At 48.5% G+C, this 24,044-nt stretch overlaps 1 protein-coding gene across 4 annotated transcripts in view; it reads right to left on the reverse strand.

The window, feature by feature from the left end:
• The window catches only part of ASAP1 (ArfGAP with SH3 domain, ankyrin repeat and PH domain 1), a 392,411-nt gene extending 372,014 nt beyond the window's left edge, over positions 1 to 20,397 (reverse strand). For 2 of the 4 annotated variants that reach the window (XM_055349231.2, XM_055349230.2), the window contains exon 1: positions 20,110 to 20,247. The gene's annotated coding sequence lies outside the window, so the exon portion shown is untranslated. Of the gene's footprint in view, positions 1 to 20,109 lie in introns of all 4 variants that reach the window. The other 2 variants (XM_019032530.4, XM_019032533.4) reach the window with 2 other exon arrangements.
• Positions 20,398 to 24,044: the final 3,647 nt, after the last annotated feature.

A 24,044-nucleotide genomic window follows, 5' to 3' on the forward strand; every position in this document is an offset into this window, starting at 1 on the left:
CATGCCTCTGCCGTGTAGACAAGCCTCGGAGAGCACTCCACTTTCCAAGAGCCCTTCAGCACCGCTGATTCAAACAGTAACAGCTCTCTGACTTTGCTCTTCCCTTCAATAAGCCCAGAGGCTACCTTGAAGGCTCAGGGTTTGTTTTTGTTTTTTTTAAACAATTTAATCTTCCCAGTGACATGCTGGGATTGGAAGAGATACTGGCTGGAAAACACTGCCCTTCTCAGCAGGTGATAAAAGGGACCAGGTGCATTCATTCATTTAAAAGAGCACTTCCTGAGCATCTACCAGGTAGCAGGCCCAGAGACAGGTACTGCACTTACAAGAGTGGACAAAACAGGCCAGGCGTGGTGGCTCACGCCTGTAATCCCAGCACTTTGGTAGGTCAAGGTGGGCGGATCACGAGGTCAGGAGATGAAGACCATCTTGGCTAACACGATGAAACCCTGTCTCTACTAAAAATACAAAAAATTAGCCAGGCGTGGTGGCATGCGCCTGTAGTCCCAGCTACTCGGGAGGCTGAGGCAGGAGAATCGCTTGAACCTGGGAGGCAGAGGTTGCAGTGAGCCGAGATCTCACCACTGCACTCCAGCCTGGGTGACAGAGCGAGATTCCGTCTCAATAAAAAAAAAAAAAAAAAAAAAAAAAAAAAAAAGAGTGGACAAACAGTGTGGGTCAGGCCGGGCGCAATGGCTTATCCCTGTAATCCCAACACTTTGAGAGGCCAAAGTGGGCGAATCACTTGAAATCAGGAGTTCAAGACCAGCCTGGCCAACATGGCCAAATCCCATCTCTACTAAAAATATAAAAATTAGCTGGGCATGGTAGCAGGCACCTGTAATCCCAGCTACTTGGGAGGCTGAGGCAGGAGAATCACTTGAACCTGGGAGGCAGAGGTTACAGTGAGGTGAGATTGTGCCACTGCACTCCAGCCTGGGTGACAGAGTGAGACTCCATCTCAAAATATATATATATGTAAATAAAAATACAAAAATAAGCCGTGCATGGTGTCACACAGCCGTAGTCCCAACTGTTTGGGAGGCTGAGGTATGAGAATCCTTTGAACCCGTGAGGCAGAGGTTGCAGTGAGCCGAGATCTCACCACTGCACTCCAGCCTGCGCGACAGAGCAAGACTCTGTCTCAAAAAACACAAAGAACAGAAAACAGCATGGGTCTCACGAAGCTCATGGACCAGCTGACGGAACAGACAAACAATGAAAGATCAGAGTGACAGATGTTTTGAAAAGGTTAAGCATAAGGGGATCCTGGGAGCACTGAAGATGGCTCCAAATTCAATCTTAGGGATCAGATAATGACAGGCTAATCATCATAAGCATTTAAAATGCCTACCACTTACGTCAGGCACAGGGCTAGGTTTTAAGGACACTTAAGAAAGAAGAAACATTCCTGTTCTAAAGCGGCTGACAGACTAACAAACTTGATGTATAGTATCTCCAAAGTCCTCCCAATCTCCCTACAATGGCCAAGGTAGAACTGACCCAGCTTAGCCATGGTTTGGATGAGTTGAGGGAGGAAGAAGAAATCCATACTTTCAGAGTTCAGCCGTCCCCACCACTGCCACTGCTTCCACTCTCACCAGCATTAAGCATTTGCAGACAGCAAATACTGCTTGATATGGTTTGGATCTGTGTCCCCACCCAAATCTCAGGTAGAACTGTAATTCCCAGTGTCGGAGGAGGGGCCTTGTGGGAGGTGATTGAATCATGAAGGTGTTTCTAATGGTTTAGCACCATCCCCCTAGTGCTGTCTCATGATAAGCTCTCCCGAGATCCGCTTGTTTAAAAGTGTGTGGCACCTTCCTCCTCTCTCTCTCTCTTTCTCCTACTCCGCCATGTAAGATGTACCTGCTTCCCCTTCGCCTTCTACCATAACTGTAAGTTTCCTGAGGCCTCCCCAAAAGCAGAAGCCTGTACAGCCTGCAGAACCATGTGCTGATTAAACCTCTTTTCTTTATAAATTATCCAGTCTCAAGTAGTTCTTTATAGCAGTGCGAGCATAAACTAATACACTGGTTAGGAAAAAAAAAAAGGGTCAGCCAAGCTCATATTCTTCCACTCACAACCCTCCAAGAGCTGCTTTTGTCATTCAGAGCAAAAGCTAAAGTCCACAAAATGCCCAGCAAGGTTGAGCCCTCATCCCCACCCCATCAACCTTTTCCTGCACCAACTTTCTTGTCACTCACTCCACTCCACCCACACTGGCTTCCTTGAGGTACCTTTAATGTGCCATGCATGCAGCTATCGGGGTCTCTGCATGGGGCAGGCCCTGTGCCTAGGAATCGTTTCTCCCCAAACTGCCGTGTGCTCACTCCCTCAGCTCCTTTGGGTCTTTGCTTAGTGTCACATTCTTAGGGAGAGCTTCCTTGAACACCCCATTTAACAATGCACACCCTCCCCAGCATGCCCCAGCCTCCTCTCCAGATGATTTTTCTTCCATAAGGACTATTTGTCATCTCACACACCATCCGTTTCATGTTTGTTTGCTATCTGTTGCCCCACTGGAATGTAAAGTCCATGAGGATAGGGATTTTTCTCTGTCATGTTTGCTACTGTTGTCCTGCCCCTAGAATACCACCGGCATGCAATGTAAATGCAAACAAATATGCATGGAATAAATATCAAGGTTCCTAGCTGGAGTGTCTGGGATGAGGATACATGAGGAGTCATTACTGGGCAGAGACGGCAGAGCAGGAGTGGGTGGGAAGGGGGACTTCAGGTGCCAGGTCATGGGGAAAACGGCTTGGCCACTCTGTTCAGTGGCTATTTTTAAGCCATCCAGAGCTGAGAAGCCTTTACCTGCTTTTCTTGATATTTTAAAGAACCGGAGAGCAATGGGGACTTCATGGTTATACCTGCCAGTAAGAGTTATCATGGCCTCCCAGGAGCCACCATGTCTCACCCCTTCCTCCCAGGGACTCAGCTCCTCTTGATATTGACAGTGTGTTTACTCCTATGAAATGCAAGCCCTTCCAAAGGCCAGCTCTCTCTTCCCACCTCTGACTAATTAGGTTTCACAAGCACCAATAAGCCCTTGCCGAGAATCCCACATGTGGACAGGGTTCAGTGTAGAACATCTGACTTTTATTCAGGGCCTCTCAGATGCCACATACTTGGCCTATAAGATCCCAATTTAATCTCCACCATACTCTGCAGGGGGTATTGGCAGCACAAGTGGAAAGGAGAGGAAACTGAGGCTCAGAGAAAAGAAGGTGCCAAAGGTCACCAAGCAAGGGACAGAGCCAGATTCCACAAAGGACTCCAACACAGGACTATGTGATACCAGAGTTTACACTCTCTCTGTCATACCACACTATCTCTAAGACATGGAATAACTCACATTGTTCCTTTTTCATCCTTCAGAATCTGTGCTTCTCCCCTTCAGTTTGAATATCCTCTCAATGCAATGCACAGGGAGGCCAACACAACCTGGAGGTGAAGGAGGTACAGCTGAGCCCCAACAGAGGGATGTTTCTAAAGCACAACTCACAAATCTCATCTTCCTGGTGGCAGGATTAAGACCTACCTTCTTCTCAATTTCAATCTAGTCTCTGCTCACTGTGCCCCTGTATCTTAAGCCCCTGGCTTCCATCCCTTCCACATCCTACCACATCAACCTCTTCTCCAATCCTTCTCCAAGTCTCTGCACTTGGCCACAAAGCACCCGTCCCACCATTGTCTACATGGTGACTCATGGGCCACCATCTGAGAGAACTTTGGGGATTCCCTTTTCCAACACAGTCACACAGTGAATCAAAAGTCACTTCACCTCTTGAGGAACTGTCCCTCTTCAGTGTCCATCTCACTCTCTAGACTGGGAATATTTACTCTGAATCACCTGCTCCTAGTATAATACCAACGAAGTTCCCAAAAAATGCCACTGGAGGCATATCTAAAATATAAAGTTGGAAGGAATATTCATGCCAGTGCTCGCTAAATTAAAGCCACAGGACTATCTACAGTCAGACACATGTGGCCACCTTCTGGGTCAGTCTTTAGGCCAAATGCCAAATCACCACCACCATCACCATCATCATCATCACCACCATCATCATCACCACTATCATCATTACCATCACCACCATCATCATCATCATGACCATCATCACCACCACCATCACCACCATCATCACCACCACCGTCATCACCATCACCATCACCACCACCACCACCCTCACCATCATCATCACCACCACCATCATCATCACCACCACTGTCATCACCATCACCACCATCACCACCATCATCATCACCATCATCATCACCACCACCATCATCACCATCGTCATCACCACCACCATCATCACCATCACCATAACCACCACCACCATCATCCTCATCATCACCATCAGTATCACCACCATCATTATCACCATCATATTCACCATCACCATCATCACCATCATCACCACCAACACCATCATCATCATCACCACCACCATCATCATCACCATCATCATCACCACCACCATCATTACCATCATCATCACCACCACTATCATCACCATCATCACCACCATCATCACCATCATCACCACCACCATCATCACCATCGTCATCACCATCATCATCATCATCACCACCATCATCACCATCGTCATCACCATCATCATCATCACCACCACCATCACCACCATCATCACACCACCACTGTCATCACCACCACTGTCATCACCATCACCACCACCACCACCATCACCACCACCACCACCACCACCACCATCACCACCATCACCACCATCACCACCATCATCACCATAACCAACACCACCATCACCACCACCACCATCATCCTCACACCACCACTGTCATCATCACCACTGTCATCACCATCACCACCACCATCATCATCATTACCACCACCACCATCACCACCATCATCACCATAACCAACACCACCATCACCACCACCACCATCATCCTCACACCACCACTGTCATCATCACCACTGTCATCACTATCACCACCACCATCATCATCATTACCACCACCACCATCACCACCATCACCACCATCATCACCATAACCAACACCACCATCACCACCACCACCATCATCCTCATCATCATCATCACCACCACCATCATCACCACCACCATCTTCATCACCATCACCATCACCACCATCAGCAGTGGCAGCAGCACCACTATCATCACCATCATATAACTACCACCATCATCACCACCATCATCATCATCAACTCCATCATCACCACTATCACCATCATCATCACCACCACCACCACTGTCATCATCACCACCATCATCATCATCCCCCCACCATCATCATCACCATCAGAACTACCACAATCATCATCACTACCACCATCATCATCATCACTACCAACATCACCACCATCAGCAGCACCATTATCATCCCCATTACCACCATCATCATCACATCATCATCACCATCACCACCACCACCACCACCATCATTATCATTGCATTAATTTTCTAGGGCTGTCATTAAAAAGTACCAAAATTGGATGGCTTAAAAGAACAGAAATTTATTCTCTCACAATTCAGGAGGCTAGAATTCCAAAATCAATATATCAGCAGGGCCACACCCTCTCCGGTTCTTCTCAGAGAGAATCCTTCCTTGCCTCTTCCTGGCTTGTGGTGGTTGCCAGAAATCCTTTATGTTCCCTGAATTGTAGCTGCATCACTGCAGTCACAGGGGTGTCTTCTCCCTGTGTGCCTTGACAGTGTCTTCCCTCTGTGCATATCTGCATCTAGGTCCTAATTTCCTTTATAAGGACACCAGTGATTTTGGATCCAGGCCCGCCCTAATGACTTCATTTTAATTTGTGTTTCCTCTGTGGAGAGCTTATTTGTAAATAAAAACACAATCTGAGGTTTTGGGGGTTAGTACTTCAAGATATCTTTTGAAGGGACACAATTCAACCCGTAACAGTCATCTTCATCACCACTGTCATCAGGATAGCTAACATTTCCTCTCCCCCTAGTTCCATGTGCCAGGCACCACTCTCACTGTTCTCCATGTCTCACTTTAGATAGTTCTCTTGACAAAACCTATGAGGCAAAAGTCTTATTCTTTCCATTTGACAGGTAACAAAACTAAGGCTCAAAGAGGTTTGAAACTTGCTTACGGTCAGCAAGTAGCCAGTAAAAAGCCAAGTTAGGACCCACACCTAAGTCCAGGATCCAAACTCTTACCAGCCATCCATACCACAGAAGCAGCGTTGTTTCTGGTGTATGATTACCCTCTGTAGACTCTGTTTCAGGTCCCATGTGATTACCATCTGCAAACACTTAACACTATTACTTTCTTCAGGCTGGAAGTTTAAAATATCACTACTGAACTTAACTTACCCCAACCAACTTTCAACTTGTTCCAGGAGGAGAACACCCCCACTCCCCCCGAACACACACACGTTCTGTCCATTAAGATTCTTTGGGAAAAATAAGTTTTGAAGAATAACGCGTGTATACTTCGCTGACTAATTCATGTGGCCCTGCTTATGCAAACTCCTCAATTTGTTGTTCTCTATAATAGCTGCCTGGAGGGCCTCCACTCATTTCATGATGATACATCCCAGAGCCTGGGCAACGTGCCCCAGTAGATGGCTCCTGATTGCCCAGGAAGTTACAAGGTGGCCAATGGAAAGATCATCGGCTTGAAGTCAGGAAGCCTGAGACTAAGTCTTAGCTTCCGTTTCCTCCTCCAAATGAACTCCCCTGAGCACCAGGGCCCCGATCCTTCTGGACCTCAAAGACAACTCAAAAAAGCTTCTCAAATTTAGCGAAAGAGAGATTGTCAAACTCTCAGCTAAAAAGGAACAAAGGAATAATTCATTCATCAAACATGAATTAAGCATCTGGTCTACTACAGGATGGGCAGTTTGCTAAGTGGATATGAAGGACTCACCAAGATGAATAAAATGGCAAGGAGGAAAGAAAACCTGTGTGTGTGTACGTACGTGTGTGTTAGGATGGCACTTTAATGTATTTTTTTACTCACTCATCCCTCAGTAAGGCAAGTTATCTCCATTTCACAGCTGAAGAAATGAAGGTTTGGCAAGCTGGGTGACTTGTCTAAAGGCGTTCAGTGGGTAAGCAGAGAGCCAGGGCTGACCCTCGGTCTGAGCAGTTGAAACGTCCAGCTGCTTTCCTCTGACCCTGACCACCTGGGCATGGGGATGGAGACTGAAGCTTGTTAAGCAGGAAGGTGACCCAATCTGAAGTTTTAAGGAGATTTCCCTGAGGCAGCTCAGAGGATGGGCTGAGGGGCAGTGAGGTAGGAGAGGGCTGGATGATTCCAGAGAAACCACCCAGAACACTGACCCGAGGCAGGAACTGTGGGATGGACAGAAGGGTCTGGACTGCAGACACTGGGAAGGTGTATTCAGAATTGGTTTGGGTTGGAAGAAGAGCAAGAAAGAAAGACAATGAGTGACAGGCATGAAGGGAGTCTTCTCTCTTCTCAAGCTCAGACCTAGAAAGCAAGGACTTCGGGAAAACCATGTCACAGCTCCACTTCCTGTTCCACTTAAGGAGCAGCCAAAGTGCTGCAGCTGTGGGAGGAGAAGACCGGAGAGAAGGGAGGACATAGACTTGCGCCTCCCTCAGATCGTTTCCCACTGAAGCCAGGAACTGACCACTCTAAGGGACGCACACACTAGAAGAATCAAGAGGCTGAGGAGGTGACAATGTTTTGAGACATAGACATGGCTCAGCCTTGCCAGCTGGCCAGAAATCAGTGTCATGGCTCTCTCTCTTCCCCATCCCCGCTCCAAACGATCCCCATGCCAGCCAATCCTACTGCCTCCCCATCTTCCCTCCCAGACTCCTGTAAGAGCATCAGAGCTGGTCTTCCTGCTTCCAGACCCTGGCATCAACCACCTAATCTATTCAGTCCAATGTAGCCAGAGTCACCTTTCCAACAGGCAAGTATCACATCACCCCCCTGCCTTAAGCCTTCAGTGGTTCCTCAGTGGCTTCAAGATAAAGTTCAAGCTCCAGGATATGGCTCCTGCCTCCTGCTCTGACCTCAACACATCCTACCTCAAACGTTAGGTTCCAACCATAATGAACCACTTGTAATTCCCAGCACATACTGTGCTATTGGTACCATTCACATCCTTGCTGAGGCTCCCTACACCTAGAATTTCCTTCCCTTCCTTCCATTCTTTACTGGCTGGTTCCTATTCGTTATTTAAGATTCAGCTCAAGGATTACACCTTGTAACAAGTCTTCTCTGACCCCCCCTGCAAGGTGGAGTCAGGCACCTCTTCCTAAATGCCCATTACATGTTATGTTCCTGCAGGACCACACTAAACATGCTGGCTCATAATTATCTGGACATGTCTGGCCCCCATTCATATGAGAGGTTCCAGGATAGCAGAGTGTGCAGCACAACAGCTGGCACAAGGTAGGCACTTAAGACAGAAAGACAGAGACAGAAGGGGAAGAGTAGGGAGAGGTGAAGGAGGAAGAAGACGAGGAAAGGAGGAAAGGGAGGAGTAGGGGGGGAAAGGGGGAAGATAAGGAGGGGGAAAATGGCGAGGAGGAAGAGAGGAAGGGAGAGGAGGAGGAAAGGAGGAAGGAGGAGGAGGGGGAAGAAGGGGAAGGGGAGGAAAGAAGGAGAGGGAGGAGAAAGGGGAAAATGGGGAGGAGAAGGAGGGGGAAAATGAGGTGGGGGAAGAGAGAGGAGGAAAGGAGGGGGGGAGGGGGAAGGGGGAGGAAAGGGAAGAGGGGGAGAGGGAAGAGGAGGAAAGGAGGAAGAGGGATGGGGGAAGAGAGGCAGGAGGAGGGGAGGAGGGGAAAGGGGGAGAAGGGAGAGAGGGAGGAAGGGAGGTTGAGAAGAGGACGACAAATGTTACAGGTACTCAAAGAAGAAAATAATCACAATAGTAAAGACTGGGAAAGGCTTTTCAGAGATGGTGCACCTGAACCATGCTTTAAGTAATAAGTTGGGTTTTTGGCAGATGGGGAAGGTAGGGAAAGGGCATTTTGGATGATGGGAACAGCAAGACTGTGAAAGTATAAAGGTTCTTCATTTTGGAAGAGAATTCAAACAGGGTGGTGGGCTAAAGCCTAGGGTGAATGAAGAAAGTGTAGTGAACCCAGAATCTTCTAGATGCCATGTGAGTTGTTCATCCCACTGTGCATTCATTAAGGTGTTTTTAGTTACAAATAACAGAAAACTCCCATCAGAATAGTCTAAAGGTAGGTGCTTGGTGTCTCATTCCTTCCATTTTTCTGCTCTGACACCCTCAACACGTCCTCCCTAAGCTAGGCTCCCTCATGGTCCCAAGATGGCTGCCATGGTTCCAGGTATCACATGCTAACCCCAGTACGTCCCACAAAAGAAGAGGGGCTTTTTCTTCCTACATGTCTCTTTTTAAGATGCAGAAAAATCTTTCTTCACCCCCACTGCCAGGCGATTTCCCTTCATATTTCACTGGCCAGAGCTCTGTCAGTTGCCCACACCTAACCCAATCACTGCCAAGGGGAACAGGACCCAGTGATTCACCCACTGGAGGGTGGACATCTGAAGATCAATGTCCTGCCAGCAAAAGAGAAGGGGAAAAGATGTTGGGTAAGCAACCACTGTCTGCTACACCTGGTCGCTCACTTGCCCCCGCAGTATGCTGCTCAACAGAGTGTAGACTGCAAATATCCCACATCTCCACCCTACTGCCATTCTATTTTAGGGCTGAGGAAGTAACTGTCCTACGAGAGGAAACTTGCTAACAGCTATTATGGGAAGGTCTATAAACGACACCATAGTTTGCTTTTCTAGATCAGGAGTTCTGTATCAGTGGAGGCACAGGAAGTAGCAGGGATGACTGCATTTCAGAGAGAAGCCCCAAATGCCATTTTATTTTAACTAAGAGTTTCACCTTTCTCCTTGAACACATTTTCCTTAGACCTCCCCAAAAATAGCCAGCACATTCCTACCACAAAGCCTTTGATCCAGCTATTCTCAGCCTTGAATACCCTTCCCTTCTCTCCTCACTTAGGGAAATCCTGCCTATCTTGGAAGAGTAAAGCCCAGACATCTCTTTCACAAAGCTTTCTCTGACTACCCCACTGGGAGGACTCTCTCCCTTCCCTATACACCTATGACTGTTCCTTGGTAACTCTCCCATGCTGTTGAGTGACACTGGTGCCAAATTATTAACAGTTACATATCTTTCTCTTCTATTCAACTGGAAGGTATTCTAGCAGGTGGACTTTGATTTTTCATCTTCATATCCTAAGTGCTTGGCATACAGCAGGATATGCAGGAAAATTTGCGCAACGAAACCTCTTAAAAGTGAATTCACTCTTTCATGCTTCTTCTCCCTACTGATCATGCAAATGAGAATTCTTATCTCATTTTGAAACCCACTAATTTTTGTTTAGTACCAGTTACGCGCCAGGCACTCGCTTAGCCACTTTCCTTATATATTGCTTTATTTGACACCCTTAAAAAACTGTGAGAGTTTTCACAATTTACAGACTAGAAAACTAAAGCTTAGGCAGGCTAAGAGAAAGGCTAAAAGCAGACTCTTCCAAGGCCACATGAAGAATTAAGGCGTGGAATTAAAATTCAAGTCTGTAGAGGCAATATTGTATCGTGGTCAAGAGTATGGGTATTGCACACAGATCGCCCTGCTTAAAATCTTGCCAATTACAAGGGCCAAGCATGGTGGCTCACACCTGCAATTCCAGCACTATGGAAGGCCAAGGCAGGTGGATCACTTGAGTCCAGGAGTTCGAGACCAACTTGGGCAACACAGCAAAACCCCATCTCTACTAAAAATACAAAAATTAACTGTGCCTGGTGGCGCACACCTGTGGCCCCAGCTATTAGGGAGGCTGAGGTGGGAGGATCACTTGAACCTGGGAGGATTACTTGAACCTGGGATTGCAAGGATGCAGTGAGCTGCGATAGCGCCACTGTACTACAGCCTGGGAGACAGAGTGAGACCTTGTCTCAAAAAAGAAAAAAAAATCTTGCCACTTACTAACTATATGACCTCAGGGAAGTTAGCTAGGCTCTGCGTATTTCAGGTTCGTCATATATAAAATGGGAGTTAGAAATAGCGCCTATTTCATAGGGTTATTATGAGGATTAAATGAGCTCATAGAGGAAAACTGCTTACAACAGTAATGACATATATTAACAAGCAATACATAATAGCTATCATTATTGATTCCAAGTCCAGTGGTTTTCCCACAGCATCATGACAAATGCTCCTACCCTCCACCCGCCAAGTCACCTTAGGCAGGAAAGAATGACCTAGCCAAAGGACAGCCCACTGGAGGGGTCATGAGAACCACTGGCCAGAGGAGGAGCCGCAAAGAACAGTGGGTCAAAGATCACAAACTCAATGACATGCAAAAATTCCATCCCAGAACGGCTCTCTGAGACGGCTCGGCCCATATTGATGAGGTCCTGAGGGAACTTCTAGGGGAAAGGATATCACATGAGACAGGAAGCAGGTCAGCTCCCCAGTGCCCAAATACTGACCATACACTGAACAATAGCCCCTTAGCTCGAACAAGCTTTGAAGACCTGAAATGCTTACAGCCCATCCCCTGAAAACCCAGTGCCCACAGCGATTACAGGGCGAGGTGAAGGGAGTTCCCAAGGCAAGATGGCTGCTAGAAGGCACGTTGGCTGCTGGAAGGCACGCTGTCCCATCGGCCTTGAAGACAAGACTGACCCCTTACCCCTCTGAGGCTCCTACACTTCCATACTCATTATCGCACTGTAAGCTGGCGGGGAGGGTGACTCAGGACAGGAGCTACCATCCCCTTTACGCAGGTGGGGAACTGAGGTCCAAAGAGGATAAATGGCTACTATTTGAGGTCACGTAACTAGTCAGTATCCATTCCAAACTAGAATTCAGGACGTCTGAGTCTCAATTCAGTGATATTCTTCAGCATCTTAGTACGTCTTTTGCGTCAGCATGCGTCTTCTTCAAGCACGTGCATTTTCTTTCTTTCTTCTGAAATGTTTATTGTCTTCCCTGTGCTAGACTTGGTGCTAGGCACTAGGGGTTACAGAAATGATCAGGGCCCTACCACTGCCCTTGCACCTCCAGCAGGCACTGCAGCAGGTGAATGCACAGGACGCACTCAGTAAGTGCTTGCTGATATGAATCCAATTGTCTCATTACTAATGTTCTGTTATAGATTTCAGTTCTTTCTCCAAAAAGGCAATTTTCACATTTTTATAAATGTTCTTTCTTTTCCTGGTCTGAAAAAGAAGAGTGAATATTAAGCTAGCTGGTTGCAACTTGGTATCTCCCAGAATTACAGGAGAACTGAGACCCCTTTATAAAATCAGGACCCTCAAAGAGATCAAAATCTAAATGATTTGATCTCTAAAATGAGGGCCTGAATTATTCCTCCCATCAGCCCAGAGAAATGGCAAGAAAGCAGGATCTGAGTAAGGAAAAAAGGCTTCCGTGGAGACTTTAAAGCCTCTGGGTGTGACTGTGGAATCCACCATACACCATTGGTCTGGGGTCAAAATATGGGCCCAGAAGCTCCCATAGAAACTCTTCCAGGACCCAGGAAACACTTAGGGCCTTTGCTGAAGCATAATACTGCTCTGTGGAGACATCTCTGCTACCCAAGATAGGTGGGGCTCTCCTGGGGCATGAGCCACTATGCCCCCCAACCAGAAGACACAACAAATGGGAGAACTGGCTCCTCTAGAACAAACCTAGAGCAATGTGAAAGAGAACATTAGCATATTTAAAATGAAGATATAAAACACGAAACAGAAACCCTAGGGAAAGAACAGGACCCAAGGATGGAAGGGCAGGCTGAACTGAAAGAGAACTAAGAATTTCTAAAAGTAAAATGTATAGTCATTAAAATTATAAACTCTCACCTGTAATCCTAGTACTTTGGAAGACTGAGACAGGAGGACCGCTTGAAACTAGGAGTTTGGTTTCTTTTGAGACAGGGTCTTGTTCTGCCACCCAGGCTGGAGTGCAGTGGCACAATCTTGGTTCACTGCAGCCTCGACCTCCCTGGGTTCAAACAATCCTCCCACGTCAGCCTCCCGAGTAGCTGGGACTACAGGAGTGCACCACCATGTCTGGCTAATTTTTGTTATTTGTTTTTTGTTATTTTTGGAGAGATGAGGTTTCACCATGTTGCCGAAGCCGGTCTCAAACTCCTGAGGCTCAAGCAATCCACCCGCCTTGGCCTCCCAAAGTGTTGGGCTTACATGCATGAGCCAGTGCACCTGGCCATTGAAGCCAGAAGTTTGAGACCATCCAAATATAAAAAATGAATAACCAGGCAAGGTGGCTCATGCTGGTAATCCCAGCAATTTGGGAGGCTGAGGCAGGAAGATCACTTGAGCCCTGGATTAGAGGCTGCAGTGTGCTATATTTGCGCCACTGCACTCCAGCTGGGGCAACACAGCAAGATCCTATCACTTAAAATAATAATAATATAAAAAAATTAGGCTGGGAGTGGTGGCTTACTGTGATCCCAGCACTCTGGGAGGCCGAGGCAGGCGGATTACCTAAGGTCAGGAGTTCAAGACCAGCCTGGCCAACATGGTGAAACCCCATCTCTACAAAATACAAAAATTAGCCAGGCGTGGTGGAACATACCTGTAATCCCAGCTACTCAGGAGGCTGAGGCAGGAGAATCACTTGAACCCGGGAGAGAGCAGTTGCAGTGAGCCAAAATCACACCACTGCGCTCCAGCCTGGGTGACAGAGCAAGATTTCATCTCAAAAAAAAAAAAATTAAAAATTAAAACTCAATGATGAAAAAAGTTCAACAAATGTGGTAACACAGCTAAGCAGCTGAAGCCAATATACCTGACTCAGCCTCCTCGTTCAGTGCCTGTCATTTGCTGGGCACTGTGCTGGGCACAAAGGGCCAAGAGGAATAACATACAGTCCCAGTTCCCAATCCCCTTCAAGATGCCCCAGCTCACAGGTGAGGAACTATATGAGCAAACACATTTCCCTGCAAGACAGCTGTAATAATGGCTACCATCTACAGGACCCTTGTGCTGGCTGCTTTTCTTACATTATCTCAGTTAAGTCAGTATGGTCAGTGCAAAAGAGAAGGACAGGTGGTGACTACAGTAGACCCCAGAATCTTCTGGTTTTCCCACCCACTGACCATTCCACTGAGCCATCTTGCATCCCCCAAGGTCTCAGGAGAGAACAACTATAATGGAATGCCTGGGCACCCTTTTTACATTTCTACTCAAAAGGAAATTATTTAGATAGATAGAAAACTACAATGAAATAGGCAAACAGTGTTGTTACACACAGGACGAGTTTTTACAGAGGCAGAAGCCTTGACCAAAAATTCATGATTGGCTTTGAAAGAGGAAATGTCAACATCCCCCAGAAGCCGCGGGTGGGCGCTGTCTTGACGCCCTTCTTCCTGTTCTGCCCACGGCTGATCCTCCCCGGCTGGCTTCTGCGTAACTCCCACCACAGCTGGGGAAGTACTGACAGGCACTCTTCTTTATCCCAAACCAGGCTCCAACCAGGATCCCGCCACTGGAGGGACATACTTACTTTTGTTTTCTTAACTCTGTGCACCTTCGCACTTCCTGACTTAGGGCAGTGAAGGAAAAGGAAACACCAAAAATATTACAAGACAAGCTTAGTTTGTGGCATTTCCAAGAGATGGGAGCTGAAGGGGCTGGCAGGGTGACCCCAGGCAGCAGACGCCCTCAGTCGCTTTGTAACTCAGCTCGTCGGCGGCCAAGAGAGCTCATGTGCCTCTCCAAAGTGCTTAAGGTCTCAAGAAACCGTCTGTTTCTGGGGAGGATCTGGGACAGGAGCCCATTTTCTCTAAATAACTGAGAAGACTTCAGAAATCTGGTCTTAATTACCCCCTCGCAGCAACGTGGCTACACAGCACATCATGGTGTGTTTCCTTTACTCTCAGAAGATGGGGCCACCAGTGCGCCAGGCCCTCCAGTTGCTTCTTCCCCTAAGGACTCAGATGGATCTGCCCTAATCAAACCACACACTCCCTCCTGACCTCTCTTGGGGCCAACGGCCTGCTCTGGGAACAGGGCTGGCTGAGGTTAGGGACCTGGCTGCAGCTTTGGAACAAGGTTTTAGCCATACAAAAGGAACAACTGTAGGGATGCGTGCTGTGCTGGGAAATGGACTGGGGGCAGACTCTGAAGTCAGAGGACCCAGCCCACACCCTGCCCACCCCTTCCTGGGAAAGGACTTGGGGTGCGAGGCGGGGAGCTGGTAGAGGGTTTGCACGGGTTGGTAAATTTAATTTTTTTCAAGAGGCTGGGTGAGAAATTAGTGTCCCTGGGTTGAAAGTGAACAATCGGGCCGACAGCTGAAGAATGAACAGTGAAATAAATCCTCAACTCCAACTCTTCACGGAGGCCTGGCACAGAGAAGAGCTCTGACGAAGGAGTGACTGTGAGGACACAGTGGAGGCTGACTCCCACAAGTGCATCACTACAGCCACGGTAAGATGTCCCTGACCTTCTCTTCCCCATGGGTTAGGAACCTCTCCCCAGAGCTCCCGTAACACCCTTCTTTCCCAGGTTGCAAAGATATCCACATCCTAATCCCCAGGACCTGTGAATACATTAGGTTCCACGAGTTACACGGCAGTGGAAAATGAAGGTTGCAGATGGAATCAAGGTTGCTAAGCTGTTGACCTTAAAATAGGGAGAGTAGCCTAGATTATACAGGCGACCCAGTGGAATCACTTTAAGGGTCCTTCAAGGTGGAAGAAGATGCCAGAAGGGAGAATCAGAGAGATGGAAGCTTGAGAAGGATTAAGACCAACACTGCCGGCTTTGGAGGTGGAAGAAGGAAACCACAAGCCAAGATATGCAAGTGGCCTCCTGATACTGGAAAAGACAAGGAAACAAATTCTTCCCAGCGCTGCCAGGAGTAACATCCTCTGCTAACACCTTGATTTCAGCCCAGTGAGATCCATTCTAGACTTCTGACCTCCAGAACTGTAAGATAGTAAACTTGTATGATGTAAACCACTAAGTTTGGGGTAATTTGTTACCGCAGCAATAAGAAACTAATACACTATCATTATGCTTATCCTAATGTAATGCAATTTTTATTTATATGTCTATCACCCCCATCAATAATAATAATAATAGCTAACATTTGTCGAATTTACCCTTACTGTGAGCACTTATTATCTGGTAAGGCCAGCACCTTACCAGATAAGTGTTTCATTCACGTAAGATATTAAAAAAAAAAGGTAACTTCAGTTGAACACACAATGAAGGTAAACACAGGGACTTAAGAGTAGGGGAGGGAGTTAAAAGCATCTTCGAGGAGATAAAGACACAGGTGCTTTTTAAAGATGAGTAGCAATTAGCCTGGGAGAGAGGAAGAGCATCCCCGGCAGGGGGAAGAACGTAAGCAGACACTCAGGGAAATGAAACACAGGGCATGTGCCGGCAAGCACTCTGGCAGCTCCACAGCAGGCTGGTAATAATGTCTCTAGCCTGTAAGTCTCCTCGGAGGTCCAGGCCTCCCGCCTGCCTGAAATCTCCACAGGATGCCTCCTAGACATCTCAAATTTAGGATGGCTGATACAGAACTTGATTTTCTCCATGAGCATAATCCTCCTAGTCTTCCTGTCTCCCACAACAACGCCACCATACACCCAGCTGTTCAAGCCAGAACCCCAGGAGTCACCCTTGAGTCCTTTCCCTTGCCTCATTCCAATGTAATCTATCACCAGATCTCATCAATGCTATCTCCAAGATCTAAGTAGGCTCCTCCCACTTCTCTCTACCTCCATTGCTGCTGTCCAGTTCTAAGCCACCATCCTCTTTCCTCCTAAGTGGTCTTCCTGCTTCTACACTTTGCCCCCTATGATCCATCCACTTTTCATAAAAGCAGTCAAAGCAATCTCAAAAATGTCAATCAGGCTGGCCATGGTCGCTCACCTGAGGTCAGGAGTTTGAGACCATCCTGATCAACACAGCGAAACCCCGTCTCTACTAAAAATATAAAAATTAGCCAGGTGTGGTGGTGCGTGCCTATCATCCCAGCTACTCAGGAGGCTGAGGCAGGAGAATCACCTGAACCCAGGAGGCAGAGGTTGCAGTGAGCTGAGATCATGCCACTGCACTCCAGACCGGGCAACAGAGCTAGACTCCGTCAAAAAAAAAAAAAAAGAGTCAATCAGATATCACTGCTGAGCTTAAACTCACCAAAGCTTCCCTTTGTACTGGGTGGAGGGACTCTCCCCAGCATGGCTTAGAATCGGCTGTGTGATCTCATCCCTGCTTCCCTCTCAAACCTCACCTTGCGCCATTCCCCCCACCTCTCCCTTACACTCTAGCCCTGCCTTCCTTCACTCCTTGGAATACACCAAGCTCTTTTGTGCATAGTCAACTTTGCACATTCCCATCCCTCTGCCTGGAAGGCCCTCCCCTGCAATCTCTCTGCCTGGCCAGTTCCTTCTCCATTTTCCAATCTCAGAAAGGCTTTCCCTTCCAAAACTAGGACCAACTTTGTGCCACCAGCCCCTACTTTGGTCCCAGGTTTGTTTCCTTGATAACAAGGAATCACTCATCTGTTAGAGGTTGTTTCTTCTGCTTCTTCCTTGTTGCTCATCTCCTCCAGAGGAATGCAAGCTCCAGAAGGGCAGTGCCAGGTCTATTTCGTCCACCACTGTATCATCAGGACTCCACACAGGGCTTAGCATGGCGCAGGTGCTCAATACATGGTTGTTCAATTGATGAATTAAAAGAGAAATTGTGAGGCTGACATTGAAAGATGAGGCTGGAAATAGAAGGCCTTGAGAACAGGGTCCTATTCATCTTTGCACGACTGGCACCTCCCACAGGGAAGCCACTTAGCAAATGTTTCACTGGATGCATGAAAGAAAAACTCGATTCCAGATAAATCTGAGATGTGCTGTCCTTTCTGGGCAAGGCTCCCCAAGAAGTTTCCACTCCTCCTTAGGACTTCTTAGGAGGTAACATGTCTAGGGCATACAGCAAGTGCTTAATAAATGGGGTGACTGTTACTATTGCTCACGTGGGGATCACTCATGCAGTCTCCTAGAAAAGACCCTCCGGAGCCCATGCCAGATACAGCAGTGGTTGGGTGAAAAAACGGCAGGGAAAAATGAGAACCGAGCAGCAGGATCCAAATACGGCTGAGACCTAGGTGGGGAAATGGCAGGAACAACACTGTCCTAGCTAACTGGGGTTCCCTTCTTTCCTCTAGACTTCAGTCACCTAGGTGCAGCATGGAGATGCCAGCTGGGACGTGAGTCTTCACAAGGGAGGGCTCAATCTGAATGCACACATTCATCTTTGGGCCTGTCAGGCTTGCACTGATTTTGAAAATCTGGCTCGCTGTGGCTGGTGAGGACTGGGGAGGTGTAGAGAATTTCAATTTCCCTCACCAAATGGCAAGCTTGCGAAAAGTCCTTTCTCTCCAACATTATCACATACTAAAAATGAAAAATCAGCCATTCAGAGCTCTCATGAGAAAAATAGATGGGCTGCTTAGCTCACAAGAAACAGGAGGGCTGAAAATCAAGTCTAGAGAACATCAGAAGGTACATTATGTGCTAAGATACTGCCCTTTTTTGGACCTGGGAGTTTCTATTTTGCACAAAAGAATGGGATAGGGAAAGTAATTCCCCGTATAATAAGCCACTCATTTTATACTTCAAATCCATTTGGTAGCTGAATCTCCAAATCCACTTAGTGGCGTTAGGTGATTTTTGTTTTTTTTAACTCCCTATCTCAAAATATGCAGTTTGAAATAAGTGCATATCTCAAAAATAGCAGCATTAACAGGACAGAAGAGAAGGCACTAAAGTGGTGAAGGTTGTGACGCAAAGAAGACATGTTTCCAAATCTGTTTCATGGCTAACAGATCAAAATCTAACACAGAAGGGGCATGGGACTGAGCCTGAAGAAGTGGAAACTACTCCTGGCCACGTGACCTTGGGCAAGTCAGGTCACCTTTCTGGGCCTTCTCAGAAGGGGGTGAATCAGTTGTTCTCAAAGATCTTTTTCTTTCGAAACTGTTCACTGGGTGTTTCCAGAAGACCCGCATTTTCTTAAAGCTATCTGGCCGCGCTACAATTGCAAAACAGAAAGGCTTTGGGGTGAAGGTTGCAATACAGATAACCCTGGCCTAAAAACTGATAAGCTTTTACAATCCCAAAACATTACTCAGCAATCCAGGTCCTGATGTCATCCCAGAATCAATCACGCCAAGATAACCTAACAGAGTAGACAGGGGAAACATGCGAGAGAAAGTTCTTTTGCTTTCCTGATGAGTACAGGTAAAGTTGAGGTCAAGTTAACGATGATGGTCTGCAGTTGACCATCCTTCTCCCTGAGCTACTGGCAAACCACATTATTAAAGGAAACTGCTTTAGAAGTGCCCAAGATGAACTCTTGGGATGTATCAAACCGCAGAAAACCGGACACCGGCAAGTTTCTTTTTTCTTTGAAACTTCATGTCGCTCTCAGAAAACGCAGCAGGTCCCAAAATGGTACAAGCGGAAAACACAAGCCACTTCACGGTCCGCCCAGGAGCCAACCCCAAGCTCCAAGTAGGACTCCCCCTACCCCCTTCCCTTTCGTTTCTCTTCTTTTGCTTTAGGCAAGTGGCCTGGGGCCTGCCAAGCAGCGCCGGGTCCGGGCAGGGGCCGGGGGCCGCGGGGAACTTTCCTCGGCTGCACCAGAGACAATGCCGGGAGGGCGCCCCATCGGCGGGGTCCGGGCCGCCAAGCACGTCGTCCCGGGCCCTCCCCCGGAGGGGGACGCGAAACCCCCCAGGGCGGGCCCCGGCCCCGGCCCCACTGCAGGGGCCCCCTCTCCCGAGCTGAAGGCGAGGAGACCCCCCCCCCCCCCCCGCCACCGGGCGGCCTCGCCCGGCCCCGCAGAGCCTGGCCGCGCGTCCCGCACACGCCCCAGCCCAGGGACGGCGCCCTCCCCGCGGAGAACGACACCCCGCTGCGAGAGGAGCCGGGAGCCCGCCCCGCGCCCCGTCCCGGCGCCCCTCTTCGCGCGAGAGACTGGGCAGGGGGCGCCCGCGACTGTGGGCGACTCCGCCCGGCCCCGCCGAGCGCGCCCGAGCGCCCCGCAACTCACCGGGACCTGGCGGGCCGCTGGGCATTATTCCATCGCGGGCTCGGCCGGGCGCTCGCGGCTCTCGGGTGGGAAAGCGAACTGCGACCGGGAAGCGCCGGCTGGGCGGGAGGCGCGGGCCCGGGGCTGCCCAGCGCAGAGTGCTCGCCCGCGGCGGCGGCCAGGCCAGGCGAGGCGCGGGAGCCGAGCGCGGCGCAGGAAGGGGCGGGCGACCATGTGCCGAGGGGGAGGAGGCCGCGGCGACGCGAGCGGCTCGCACGATCCCGCTCGGCGGCGGAGGGCGCGGGTTTCAGGAAATCCAAACACTTCGACAGGAAATCGGAATCCTGACTAAGCATTCCCGGCCCCGAGCCGCTCCGCGTCGGGGGCTCCCGCCTCGCTTAACCCTTGGCCCGCCGGCAGCCACGAGGGGGGCGCGGGAGGGGCCCCAGACCTTGGCCGGGGCCCCAGACCTCGGCCGGGGTCGGGCGTCCTTCGCCTTCCGCCCCATGCCCCGGCCGGCCGGCCTCCTCCCCGCCTGAGGTGGAAGGGGTGGGATTTATCCACAGAAAACCCTGGACGCGGAAGGTGCCTTTCTAAGGCCGGGACAGCGGCAAAGGACGTGCCTGTCTTACACCTGCAGAGGATGGACCTGCACTGTCCTGGCCGTTACCCCTATTTTCAGTAAAGGAATGATTTCACCAGGCTGCCACCTTTCACCACTTCTTCTCTGCTCTTATAATTTCATTTTTGCCCAGTGCCAAGGGAACAGGACCTTCCCAGTCAGGATAGTATAGGAACAGTATGGAGAGTAATCGTGTGGGCTGCAGGCTCTGTGTCCGGTTGGAATATGGCCTTTTTTCTACTCATGTTACCTTGAGTAACTCGCTCAACTTTCCTGAGCCTCAGTTTCCTTAAATATGAAATGGATGTTAATTCCACCCTCATAGGTTTGATCTGGGAGCTGAATGTTTAGACAGGGACTGGCACATTGGAAACGCCCAAATAAATGATAGCCATGCTTGTCCTTATTATTACCATTAAAAGACATCAGAGAAAGGAGGATTTTAATTTGTGGGATGTATATTGTGCATATCTATGTCTACTTTCAAAGTCAGAGACAGTAGTCTTTCTTTAGAACTTAATTTCCCTCCTAATCATTGGGTGATTGTTTTTCTTTGCAGCAATTCGGAAACGGCTCTCTGCAGAGGAAATGGTTAGTGGCTGTGGCAGACCCCCTTCTGGTGAAATCTGAAACAGAAAACCTCACAAAATTTGGGATTTTGCTCCTAATCTGAGAGTCCGGGTATAGTGGGGAGTGGGGGTTGTTAAACAGTCTGGAGCGGATTTACAAAGTTTGGGAAAACCAAAATCAGTCTCTGACTGGGCAGAGAGGTCGGGCAGCCAATGAGTGATTCATTGTGGTTTCCCACGGAAATGCCACATTTCGGGGGTGTCTACCTGGAGGATGCAGCTTGGTGGTTTTGCTGTAAGTGTTTCAGATTCCTTTGAAACCCAATCAGACTTTGAAGAGGGAACAACATGCTCATGAGCGAAAACAGAAGCCTGAAATGAACCTGCTGGGAACTGAAAGTTGGGTACCAGCTCGTTTACTCCAAGTAAGGAACAGATACCAGTTTTAGACCCAGCATTGTTCCTTTTCTGCAATTCTCTTTCCGTGGCCAGAAGCAGTAGGACAAGCTCTGAGCTGGGCACCAGGAGTCCCAGGGTCCTGCTCCAGGCCCATTGTAGCTGCCATCCCCTCTGCCTGGAAGAACCCTTGTATGGCTGTTCTTGGCACGCAGCTCACAGCCCAGAAGTCAACTCCGCAGATAGGTTTTCCCCAACCATGTGATCTACTTGTCTCTGGCACCTACACCCCACCTCCACCTCTCCCAAACATAGCGCATCCTGTTTGATTGCTTCATAGCCCTTGTCACTGTTTAATGTAGCCTACATGATTGGTTGCTTATTTTTTATCTGCCCCCCACTCTCCCCACTGCATGGGTAAACTGCATTACAGCAGTACCTTTGCCTGTTTCCTTAGAAGAGTGCTGGCCCATATGAGACCATCGATAAACACGTGTTGAATAAATGAAAGAAGCAAACAAACTAGAGTTGCAGATGGGACCTCTGCCTGAGGTAGGGTGGTTCACTCCGTCCCGCAGCTCCCTGTGGCTTCCTCTTTGGTGGAGAGATTCAAAAGGGAACGCCCAGTGCGGTGGAAGGAGCACCAGATGGCTCTATTAGTGCTTCTGGAAAACTAAAACTATAAGTAGGCCAGGCGCGGTGGCTCACGCCTGTAATCCCAGCACTTTGGGAGGCCGAGCAGGTAGATCACCTAAGGTCAGGAGTTTGAGACCAGTCTGGCCAACATGGTGAAACCCCGTGTCTACTAAAAATACAAAAAATTGCCGGGCGTGGTGGTGGGCACCTGTAATCCCAGCTTCTCCAGAGGCTGAGGCAGGAGAATCGCTTGAACCCGGGAGGCAGAGGTTGCAGTGAGCTGAGATCATGCCATTGCATCCCAGGCAGGGCGACAGAGTGAGACTCCGTCTCAAAAAAAAAAAAAAAAAAAAAAACCCTAAGTAATTAAGACTGTCTGATGAGGTAACTATAGTCTCATTGGTATAGTCCCAGTTAATGACTCCTTTGTGCTTCCTTGGCATTTCTGTTTAAAGAATATATTTATCATATTGTATACTCACTAGATGACTGCTCTCCTAAATCAGATGGAGGAAAGGAGTCCACATTTGTTGACCACTTGCTCTGAGTGGGTCCCTGAGCAAGGTGAACTTGAATTCATTTTAAGGCATCAGTTAAGTGCCTGTAATGTGCTAAAAAAAATCTGGGCCCTACATGTGCAATGATGAAAAAGAACTATTCTTGCTAAGAAAGACAGGAAAGCTCTATCTAGTAAGCAGAGAGATAAGTACTCTTATAGAGTCATGTCCAGGGTATCCAGGGCTATTCAGAACATTGAGGGTGGAGTAGGGTGGAGATAAGTTGGAAAATGCTTCCAAGAAGTGGGTACTCTTGAACTAACTTTCAAGGAGGAGATGGGACCTATGTAGCTAGATAAGGGGGCACAGGCCTGCCAACCAGAGTAACAAGCGTGAGTGTTAGTGGTGCTCAGCTCCATGTCCCCTGGGCCCACCTCTGAGCTCACCGGCAGCTGCAATGAGCTGCCCTCTGTACAGAGAAACTGTCTATCCAAAGCAGGTCCCCTTTCTCCTCTCTACCAGGATGCTTTCTCAAGGGCTGTGGGATCTTGCCTAGCCTGGAAGTTTCCGACAGCCTTGGGTCAGTCCTTAACCAAACAGTGGATGAATGTGTCAGCCTCCCCTTCCCTAAGGAAGATCAATTCTCAAATGCTCTCAAGGCAGTTCCTCAGAGGAATTCCCCAGTAGGAATGAGTCCAGTTGCACCCAGCAGTCACTCCCTCATTAAGTCACTCTTTGATTTTGCCTCTTCTCCCTTCCTTGCCTTACTTTCCCACTTCCTTATTTGTTCTTGGGATCCCAAATAAATTAACTGCACCCATCTCCTTGTCTCAAGGTATACTTCTGGGGAAACCCAATCCAGAGTAGTGTTCATGCATATATTCAGATACTGGCTGGGCACGCCCAAGTGCCTGAGCAAAGACTGAGCATGAACACATAATATATGTGGGTAACTCTACCAGGTTCAGCATGATCTGAGAACATGATGCATGTTCAGACATGGAAAACAATGAGACTAAAAAGCCTTACACCATCTTACAGTTGAGGAAACTGAGGCACAGGAGTGTTGAGTAACTTGCCCAAGGCCAAACACTAGTGAGTAGAGGAGTGTATTAGTCCATTTTCAGGCTTCTGATAAAGACATACTTGAGACTGGGAAATTTACAAAAGAAAGACATTTAATTGGACTTACAGTTCCACACAGCTGGGGAAGCCTCACAATCACAGCAGAAGACA

Source organism: Gorilla gorilla, chromosome 7 (assembly GCF_029281585.2).
Source record: "Gorilla gorilla gorilla isolate KB3781 chromosome 7, NHGRI_mGorGor1-v2.1_pri, whole genome shotgun sequence".
Classification (NCBI taxonomy): Eukaryota; Metazoa; Chordata; class Mammalia; order Primates; family Hominidae; genus Gorilla; species Gorilla gorilla.